The following is a 9977-nucleotide window of genomic DNA, read 5'->3' as shown; positions in this document are numbered from 1 at the left end:
ATAGCATTAATCTGCCCGATTATCACTACAGTCGATGAAGCACTAGTGAAATGCTAACCAGGAAACATGTACAATTTATAAACATCATTAAAATGATTGTGGGCGGCCGATATGGAGCGTTACTTTTGTAAGTGGTCATCTTTGTCAGGCACAATATGTATGACCTTTGATTTTAAGAAAATTGCAGGGAATTAAACATCCTTTTGGCCTGAGAGGTTGTTAGCGCATTCATTCAATTCTTGTCTACATTATAAGAAAAGTTATGATCTTTCCAATGTATTCCCTCACAACAGTACTATACGCTTCATAGACAAGGAGCATAAGCAGTAATATATATGGTCATACAGTCACAAACGATTAATTCACTTCATGTAATCACTTTACCGCACTGTCACACGCTCATATCAACCTCTGTGAGGTTTGTTTACTATACAAAGTGTTTTACTGCCATATTATTATTTTATGATCATTCAAAATGACAGAACAGTGCCTGGTAATTTATGCAATACTGCTCCATATAATCAAATGCCAGCTTATCCTAGTATTTAATACTTCAAAATGACAAAACAATATCAAGTATCCACTTTAAAAGCAAAACATGACACACTGAACTCAGTTCAACTTTAAATGTGTTTGCTGAAACACATCTGAACATGTGCTCCGCTCACTCTATTGTTCCAGAGCAACAAACTCCTTAAAGGCCACAGACCACAAATAGACTTTTATGTGCACATCATCTCAAAGTTCACTGCTTTTCTTTTCTCATCCTTTCAGAGCCAAACATGGCTGGTTATTTATAGCTGTATCCAGTAACAAGTTTCCTGTTTTATCAAACAAACAACTCTGACTTGTTATCTCTCTGCTCCCTGGTCGTGTTTTTGGATATTGAACTAAACTGCTGTTGCGATAGACTCAGTAGTGACACTGCAGCAGTGTAGATAACGTGTGTTAGTTTAGAAGGAAATAAAATGCCTGAATAATTAACTTCTCACAGCCTTTCTTCATTTCCTCCGCGCTGACACCTTTGAAACTTAATCATACGGGAAATGCTTTGTGGACATTTGAAGGGCATAAATACCTGTGAGAAAGATGATAAGCTCAGCAAAAAACTAAATCAGGTGTGCGTTGTGAGCGCTGAGTTTAAAGCCGGGGGAGAGCTAAAACACCTTGTAAACATCTACTGAGGTCAGAGGCAGTTAAGTTCACCAACTGCCAGCATAAACCCAGCAGCAGCAGCAGGTGTTATCAATGGTCAGGAGCATAATAGTCTTCCGACACTTTTCTTTTTGTGTGAGTGTGTGTAGGGAGGAGTGGGGGAGTTGTGTTCAAAGTAAGTTCTGTTGCATGCAGCAGCTTGTATCCGAAACACTCTGCAGCCTCTTTGAAGGCAGAAAAATGTTTTTTTATGATAGTTGGCAGGCCTCAGGTTAAGCATTGAAGTCTCCTGATATTTAACTTTTTCTCGCAATTGTACTACGGGGGTGGTTACCATTTCTCACAGCCCAAGAAAGAAAACGTTTCAATGGTCTGACAAACTGCCTGTTAAGTTTATAATCATGTATGACAAAGAGAAGCCTCCAAACATCACATTTCAGCAAAGGTTTGGCATTAAATTATTAATTTATCGCAACCAACATTATTAACGTTCTAACGTTTGTGACAACATAAAAAAACTGCACATATATCTGAAAATGTCCCTGTTGACGGTTATATTGTGCCATAATTTTCCGATTCATTCGTTCCTGATGATGAGTCTGACATTTTGGACCATGTCTCTGGGGGTTGAGGGGAACCTGGGACTTTACTTTTTGTGAGAGCTCACAAAACAAACCATTTCTTCCACTTTGACTGTAACCATTGAGCCCTTGTCAATGCACAAAGGGTCCAGACAGCCATAAAACGGAGGCCCAGGGGTCCCATACATCACAAGGCCAGACCACAGAGGGAAATTGCCCTTTTTTAAACATGTATGAATACTTTTTGCTCACCAGGGAGAAACGACGATCACAGGGCTGGCAAGACGAGTTACAAATCTTCATGAGAGACATCCAGCATGTGAAATCAGCCCAGCAGACGCCACTGACGGAAATGCCTCCAGGCGCTCATGTCAATTAAAAAATGAAAGGGGCAGACCACAAAAACTTCGAAAGACAACTATATTTCATGCATAATATATTGACATTTGTGAGCTTGAAAGACGTCACATCGGTAGTTTTTTTTCTGCATTCACCCAATGATTCAGTGCAGCTGAGGGGTTTTCAGAGATAATTAGAAGAGAGACCACAGCGTGGCTGACAGATGCTGAAGTCAAACTTCATTTTCAGCCAAGTAGGCAGGTGCACAGGTGCCACAACAACCTGCAGACATGGCTCGTCCTGCAGGTTTGTCACATGCACACAGGAAACAATAGCCACGCAGCAGATTCAGGGCTGTAACAACTGATAATCATCACCCTCCGAGCTGGCAACCAGCTGATAAAATCTATTTTTAAGTGACAGTGGCTGGAGTGCTTTGCTTTGAAACAGCTTTTCTCCGAATGGCCTCAGCAGCTTTTGTCTTTTTGTGTCCACAGATCTTACGCACCATTCAGACAGACGACCCGAAACAAACATCCTCTCCAAAAGAAACTGGGACACCAACTGATTATTTATGTGGATATTTAAATAACTGTGGTGGCTGAGAGAAAAGAAAAATGCTTTTCGCGGTTGCCATGGAGGGGATTAAATGAGCAATATAAAAGGCAGCCTGGGCTTTGAATAGAAGTGTAGAGAAGGGATTAGTGGCGTTAGAGAGGCTGCCATATGACCTTCTGACTGTTTAGTTCATTAAGTGCAACACAGGCTTGGAGTTTGTGTTCGATTTCCAACTGTTGTTTCATAAAAGCTCCTTCACCCGGCTTTACTATCACATTAATTAATCTGAATGTCCATCATCTTTGACTAGAGTCCTGAAAAACTGTTTTTAATTTACAAACTCAACATTTACTGAAAATAAAAAAACACCACAAAAGACAGGGTGTTAGATTTAATAAAAACGAAACACGAAAAGCATCCATTCATGTCTCTGTGGAGCTGAATTCCAATATGAACTCCTCGTCAGAGCAACAAGTTTTATCAGAGTTTGTTTCCTTTGAGTTCACTGTGGAAAACCCTGACACTCGAGTCACCGCAAGCATCATCAGTGAAAATGTGGGATCTGGATGACCTTAGAGCTGGTGGTCACATGTGAGGGAGGGAAGCTGTGGGGAAGACGCTCGGCTCAAATGAATCTGGAGCTCAGAAGAGAGCTCAGTAATGGGTTGAGCGTCAGCATCGCATGAAAATAAACCCCATGAATTCCAACGTGTGCACGATACGCATTGTATTCTGCTGCTGCAGCTCTCTGAGACAATGCCGCCATTTTTTTACAGCTCCCACAGGATACAGGCCACACGGGAAGATGCAGACAAAAAAAGAGTTTTTCTTTTATGGTTAAAGAAATCCTGAGTCGACCAACACTCGTACTATTTTGTCAACAACAGATCTGTAAAAATAAGGGAGTGAAGGGAGTAATCTGACTCACATACACATCTGAATCGGAAGCTCTACTCAATTCAGTATAAAACTACAGCAAACACAGTTTAACTAAAGAGGTCCAGCAAAGAGCTTGACATTTCTTTACACTGCCAAACTATGTAGTGACAATTTTGAGTCTTTCCTCCTTTATATTCATTTCAGCGCCCTACTTTCTGCTTTGTTTCTCTATAAATTAAACTAAATTAACTGGCCAAAGCAACCCATACTCTCGTTTAAAGTAAATAATTATGCTAAAGGGAAAATATAATTTCCTCAATATACTCCTGTTCTATTATAATAATGTCACTTGTGACAAAAGGGCAGCCTTCATGTGAGCTATGAGAAGAAAGCTCCTGGCCAGACGATTCCAGACTTTGGGGAAATAAGAAGTCAACAAAACATTATTTATATCCCGCCTTGTTCCAAAGTAAACAGCCTCTTTTCTTGTCAGGTTTACCGATCAGGACAAAAATCAAAATGTTTTTCTGAGATGGCCTCTTCTTAAAGAGCACAGTCTTGGGAAAGCAACTGGTGAGTTAAATAATGAGTTCAAATGAAATAGATCAGACAGCTGGTTAACAACACCACTGCATTCACCTCTACTTAGTATAAAGGTCCCATATGTAAAAAGTGATTTATAAAGTAGGTTGGTTCTATATAAATACTGTGAAAGTATCAAAACACTACAGAGAAATGAACACAACCCATATTAAGAAACTGTGCCTTTAAACGAGCCGTCAGGACTTCTGTACCGTTGTGATGTCACAGCGATACAAATATAGGTAGAAATTGCCATTAAAGTGCCGTTAGAGTCATTCTTCGGCTGCAATGACGCTGCAGAGACGCAAAGAGCGCAGACGATGGGGGGTCTTAAAGACACAGGCGCTAAAACGGAGCGTTTCAGACAGAGGGTGAATACAGGTATATTCAAAAAGACGGTATGAGAACAGAAATGTGTTTTGTGAGCATTAAAACATGTTCGAGTAGAAACCCAAAGTAAAACCATGGACCTTAAAATGAACATATTATGTGACCTTTAATGGCACAAAGCTTCAAGCTTGGGGCGGAAGTAGCTCAGTCCATAGGTGACTTGGCTGGGAACCGTAGGGTCGCTGGTTCAAGTCTCCGTGTGGACCATGTATGGAGCGTGGACTGGTGGCTGGAGAGGTGCCAGTTCATCTCCTGGGCGCTTCCGAGGTGCTGTTGAGCAAGGCACTGAACCCCCAACTGCTCGGGGCGCTGGTCACTGGCAGCCCCCTCGCTCTGACATCTCTCCTCAATTGCATGTATAGGCCCTGTTTGTGCATGTGTGTATTTCGGGTCTGTGTGTGTAGCATGTATAATAATAAGAGTGAAAAAAAAAAAAAATAAAAAATAAAAAAATAAAAAATAAAAAAAAAGAAATCCAATTTCCCCGTGTGGGATTAATAAAGTAATTCTTCTTCTTCTTCTTCTTCTTCTTCTTCTTCTTCTTCAAGTCGTTATATATTTGTGGTAGTTCCAGAATGAAAAAACATAAAGGACGGCACTGCGCAGATGTTTCACGTACCACGGTTGCGTATGTGTAAGTGTGATTCAGACAAACCCAGTGTAACTATGTCTAAACAGCTATAGGCTGACTCATGCTACTTGTAAAGTGTTACAGGTGTGGAGACATATGTCAGACAGATGTCTCACCTTCCTCTATCTCAGGAAATAATTAGGGTGTGACTAATGTGACTGTGAACCCGGGAGTCTTTCTTCTTTCACCTTACTTAATACTCATGCCGTCTTCTTCAGTAATGACCTAGACATAATATATCACTGTGAATCATCTACGAGAGGAATATTACTTTCTTACACTATTCTGTAACTGAGATGTGTCTTAAATGTGTCATCATCTATTAACACTTACTCACATCTGTTCTGGTTTCCCGCTATTGTCTTCATGTATCAGTCTGATAATTATTTATTTGAGTCGTTTAGTGAAGTGTCCACTTTCAGAGTGACGTCTTCAAATTGCTTGTTACAAATCACCAGTCCAGAAAAAATGAGAAAAAACAACAAACTTGGTAAATAACCTGACTTGTTACAGTCATGTGACATCTGCAACTGACAATTATTTTCATTCTCCTTTATTCTGCTTATTACTTTCTCAAGTCATTGACTGTTAATCTGTGACATGTCAAAAATAATGGTGCCTATTAAAATTCCTCAAACCCAAATGTCTTCTTCTGTTCAATCAGCCGTCAAAAATACATAAAAATGACTGAAACAATATGTGTGCAGACCATCTGTCCGGATTAACACACAACTGTATGAATTATCAAAGGAGAGAGATGCCAAAACACTTAGTTTTATGGTTAAACATGTTGGATAAAGCGGTCACGGTGCAAAAGCAGTGGTGCTTTAACTTGTCCTGCATTCAAAATGTTACTTAAGTAAAAGTATCAACATCAAAATAGACTTAAAGTCGAAAAAGTAAAAATAATCATTATGAATATTGGATTATTAGATCAATGTAAATATCACTTTAATGCTGCAGCAGATAAGGGTGAGGCGGATTTGATTTACTTTATATACTGCTGTGTAGCTTATCTTTATTTCATTTATTGATAATATTTAGTTTAATAATCTGAGTCTATGAAGTAACTAGTATCTAAAGTCACAAAATAAATGTAGTGGAGTACAATATTTCTTTTGAAATGTAGTGGAGTAGAAGTATAAAGTAGAATAAAATGGAATTACTCAAGTAAAGTAAAAGTACAGTACTTGAATAAATGTATTTTCCACCACTGTGTACTAGAAACAATGAAAGACACATTTGCATTACTTTCCTGAATGCTACATTGCCTCAAACATCAAACAGCAGAGTGTAACTTCTGCACAGAGCATCTCCATTCATGAACTCACCAGGGCTCGCAGAGAGGACTCATCCAGCGCAGAGTAACTCTCCACGGACATCTTTATCTTTCTGTCGGGCTCAGGTGAGACGAAGACGGTCTGTTGGCGAGTCTGGCTGTGCTCTACCACCTGCTCTACGACTGGCTGCTGTTCTTGACTTTTCTTTTCTTTTTAGTTTGCTTGTTTGTCTCAAACTTCAGCACAGTTAAAGTCAGAAACGTCCTCAACGAAAATAAACGCGTGCCCCGCTTGTGGAGAGCATTTCTCGGTCCTCTTTGTCGTGTCTGGAGTCGCACTGAGAGCAGAAACAAACCCACACTATCGCACAAGTGGCCGCTGGAGCTTTTTGAACCAGGATTCCCACTGAAAGGTGGAGCCCCGCCCTCCCGGGCTCCGGCTGCTCCCGGCGCTCATTCAAAGCGCGCCGTCCATGTATGGAGGGTGATTAGTGCCACTGGTCCAGGAGAGACTCGGGATGTTTCATTAAACATATATAAAAATAAATATAGAAAGACATATTTTTCTATGCATTTTATTTGATTAATTTATAGGTTTTTCCATTTCCAAGCCCCCACCACAGCAATTTCCTGGTTAATCCAATACCAAAGTGCCAAAGACTGCAGTTCCCTGAGTGTCCACTAGGTGCAGTTTGCACAATAGAGCAGTTTCTCATTGACCCCCATGTTAAACAGGCTGTTTTTCACAGCATAATTAAACCTGTTTAATGCCTGGTACAAAAAAAAAATCTAGTCTTTATGTATAGGTCATATCTCCATGACAAAACTGAGGGGTGGTGAATTTTTTTGTACCAGGCTAGTTTTTATTTTATTGGAGGTTAAAGTTTATGAATAATTAGGGGCGCAGCTTCTTGAGTGTTAGCTCTGTTTTGCTAATTAGATAGCTGCACTGGCACCAGGATTTGAATACAGCCTACTACGGATGGCACATACACTTGCTGCTAATCTGGAGCAGCGGGAGGATTCGGGCCGTGAGGGTCGGTGTTTTACAGTCTATGGGCATGGTACTTTGTTGAATATCAGTTTAAATCATAGATCATGAATGCTGGCTGCTTGCACTCGACTCGTAGGGCTGGTATAATCTCCACTAGAGACAAGGGAAAAAAATAAATCACTCCCGTTCCCCACCGGGCCCGGAAAAAAAATCTCAACATTGACTCCCATTCCCGTTTATCTAGTAACGTGTTCTGTTAGCCTAGCTCCCGTGCGGTTGAGCTAATGTGGCTAATTCAGTAAACGTCAGCCAGTTGGACGCAGGGGCGTCAATTGGGTATGGAAGCTGCCACACCTTGGTTCCAGGGGAAAATGTAAATGTTCCTTTTTTTAAATATATTTATAGAATTAGTCTGTGTCAATTTTTATTATTTATTTTATTATCTAATACATCAATGGTATCTCCTGACGAGACGACGGAGGTCAGAGACCTTGTTATCGCAGATTTATTTATTTTTTTCCTAAGCTAATTAACTAAAATGAAAAGGAAGCAAAGGAAAAAAAAGACATGTGATGGGTCCAATGTTGGAGGGGGAAGACCAGGTAGTGACGGTGGGATTCAGGCTGTTAACGAGGCTGTTAGCCACTCCAGCACCTGCGCCGGGGATAAAGATGCTAACAGGAAGACAGAGACTACATGCATGGAGGCTGAGAACTCGTCCACACCGACTTCTCGAATTGAATCTGAGTCTTAAATCCCCACCAATTACTCAGATAGAAATAGCTGGATCAGACTTGGACACTTGAGAAAAACATCATGTTGGCTCTGACACAACTCAACACCATGTCTGTCGCCTTTTCAGAGGTCATGAAACTATTTCAGATTGCAGCAACAATTCCAGTTTCCACTGCATCAAACAAAAGACCCTTCTCCGTTTTATAACGAGTCATAACCTTCCTGCGGACCACTATGTGCGATGACAGGCCAACACACCTTATGTTAATGGCTGTTCGTAAAATCACTGGACCCAGATGAACTCGTCAATGACTTTGCCTGTTTGCGGCCTCGGCTTTAGCCATTGATGGATTAATTATGAAAGTTCATCTTAAGGCAAGATACATCTTATTAATTTACTTAAAAAATATATGATTTCTCTTTTCTTCTCCCTCTCCTCTTTGCATTTGGACTTTAACAGTTTTAAGTTGACCTGGTATGTTCATGTGATATTGTTGCAGTTACACAGTAAATGAAGTGAACAGAATGAGTGAAATTGTGTTTGTCAGAAAGGCTGTTACTGCTCTCTAACTCTGCCACTTGCTATCCATGACTGAATTTGATTTGAGTCTGATTGACGTGCGTAGTTGTGTCTCTGTGTCCATAGTTATGTTCGCAGGATGTGAGTGAGACTGCATTTGAAAAAGTTCAAATTTTCCTAACCACACAGATAAGCTACATAGCAGACTTGTCACTTTTGTTAAGATTATTTGCTGGGCATGTATATGGATTGATACTGCAGTTAAGTCATGTGACTAGTAAACTTGCCATACCTTACCTTTGGCTGATTTGACGCCACTGGACAGACGTATCTCCCTCCCCGCAACATCACATCAATGCCCTTTTTTTTTGGTAAGAGGAAATGAGTAGGAGTCCAAGTCTGACAAGATGGCGGCTCCAAGAGGCGAGTACGATTGGATCAATTTGAGAGAAGGGTTATATTGTCATGTCATCATATTGTATTTTATTTCATTTGATGTCCCTTACTATTTACTGGTTTTCTTTAATAGAGCCTCCCAGCCAAAGTATTCCACATATACTGTATGTAGAGACAATAAACATCTTGAATCTTGAATCCACCTTTATATGAAGTAGTTTTCATTGTGAATGGCGTCCGTCAGTTTTTTTGTTGGTTTGTTTTTCGATACTTCTTTTTTGCACGTAAATTCCTCTAGATATTAACAACTCAACGTAACTGTCTGAAAATGTCTCTAAATGAACAATAATTAGTACCAGATTCTTTCCAGGAAACATCCAAGTAAGTATGAGGGAATTTCTCCTTATATGAAGGTCTGAATGCTGTTTCAAATTCACAAGGATAGGAATAAACCTCTTCTGGGGAAGAAATACTGAATACTTCATTTAGTTTATTGTCCTGCAAGTATTCAGATTTAAACATATTAAGTGTTAAAATACTGTGATTGGCCCAAATAAAAACCCAACATGTGTCTGCAGTGGTTACTGCTGTTTACAGTATTTCATAAAGATAAGAGCGTCCCATTTGCGGTTTTACGGCGACTCCTACAGACTTCATCGTCAACTGCATTGAAGGTTTTCAAGATGTGATCTTGTTGACGACCACCACTTTAAAATGCATTGGTGCAATGTTCATTGTATGTACTTACTTCTCTTTCTCAGCAAGCACTTGTGTGGGCAAAACTCAAAATATTCATAAACAATAAATATTTTGGGCTATTTTTCACACTTAAAAAATGCTCCAGTTAATAAATAAATGTTTTTTTCAGGTTTGTGTCCCTGTGATGATCAGTAAAAAGTGTATCTCCATTACAGAAGGCACAGTTTTCTCCAGCTTTA

Source organism: Echiichthys vipera, assembly GCF_963691815.1.
Source record: "Echiichthys vipera genome assembly, chromosome: 4".
NCBI lineage: Eukaryota > Metazoa > Chordata > Actinopteri > Perciformes > Trachinidae > Echiichthys > Echiichthys vipera.
The sequence above is the reverse complement of the archived record's forward strand: the minus strand, read 5'-3'. Positions refer to the sequence as shown.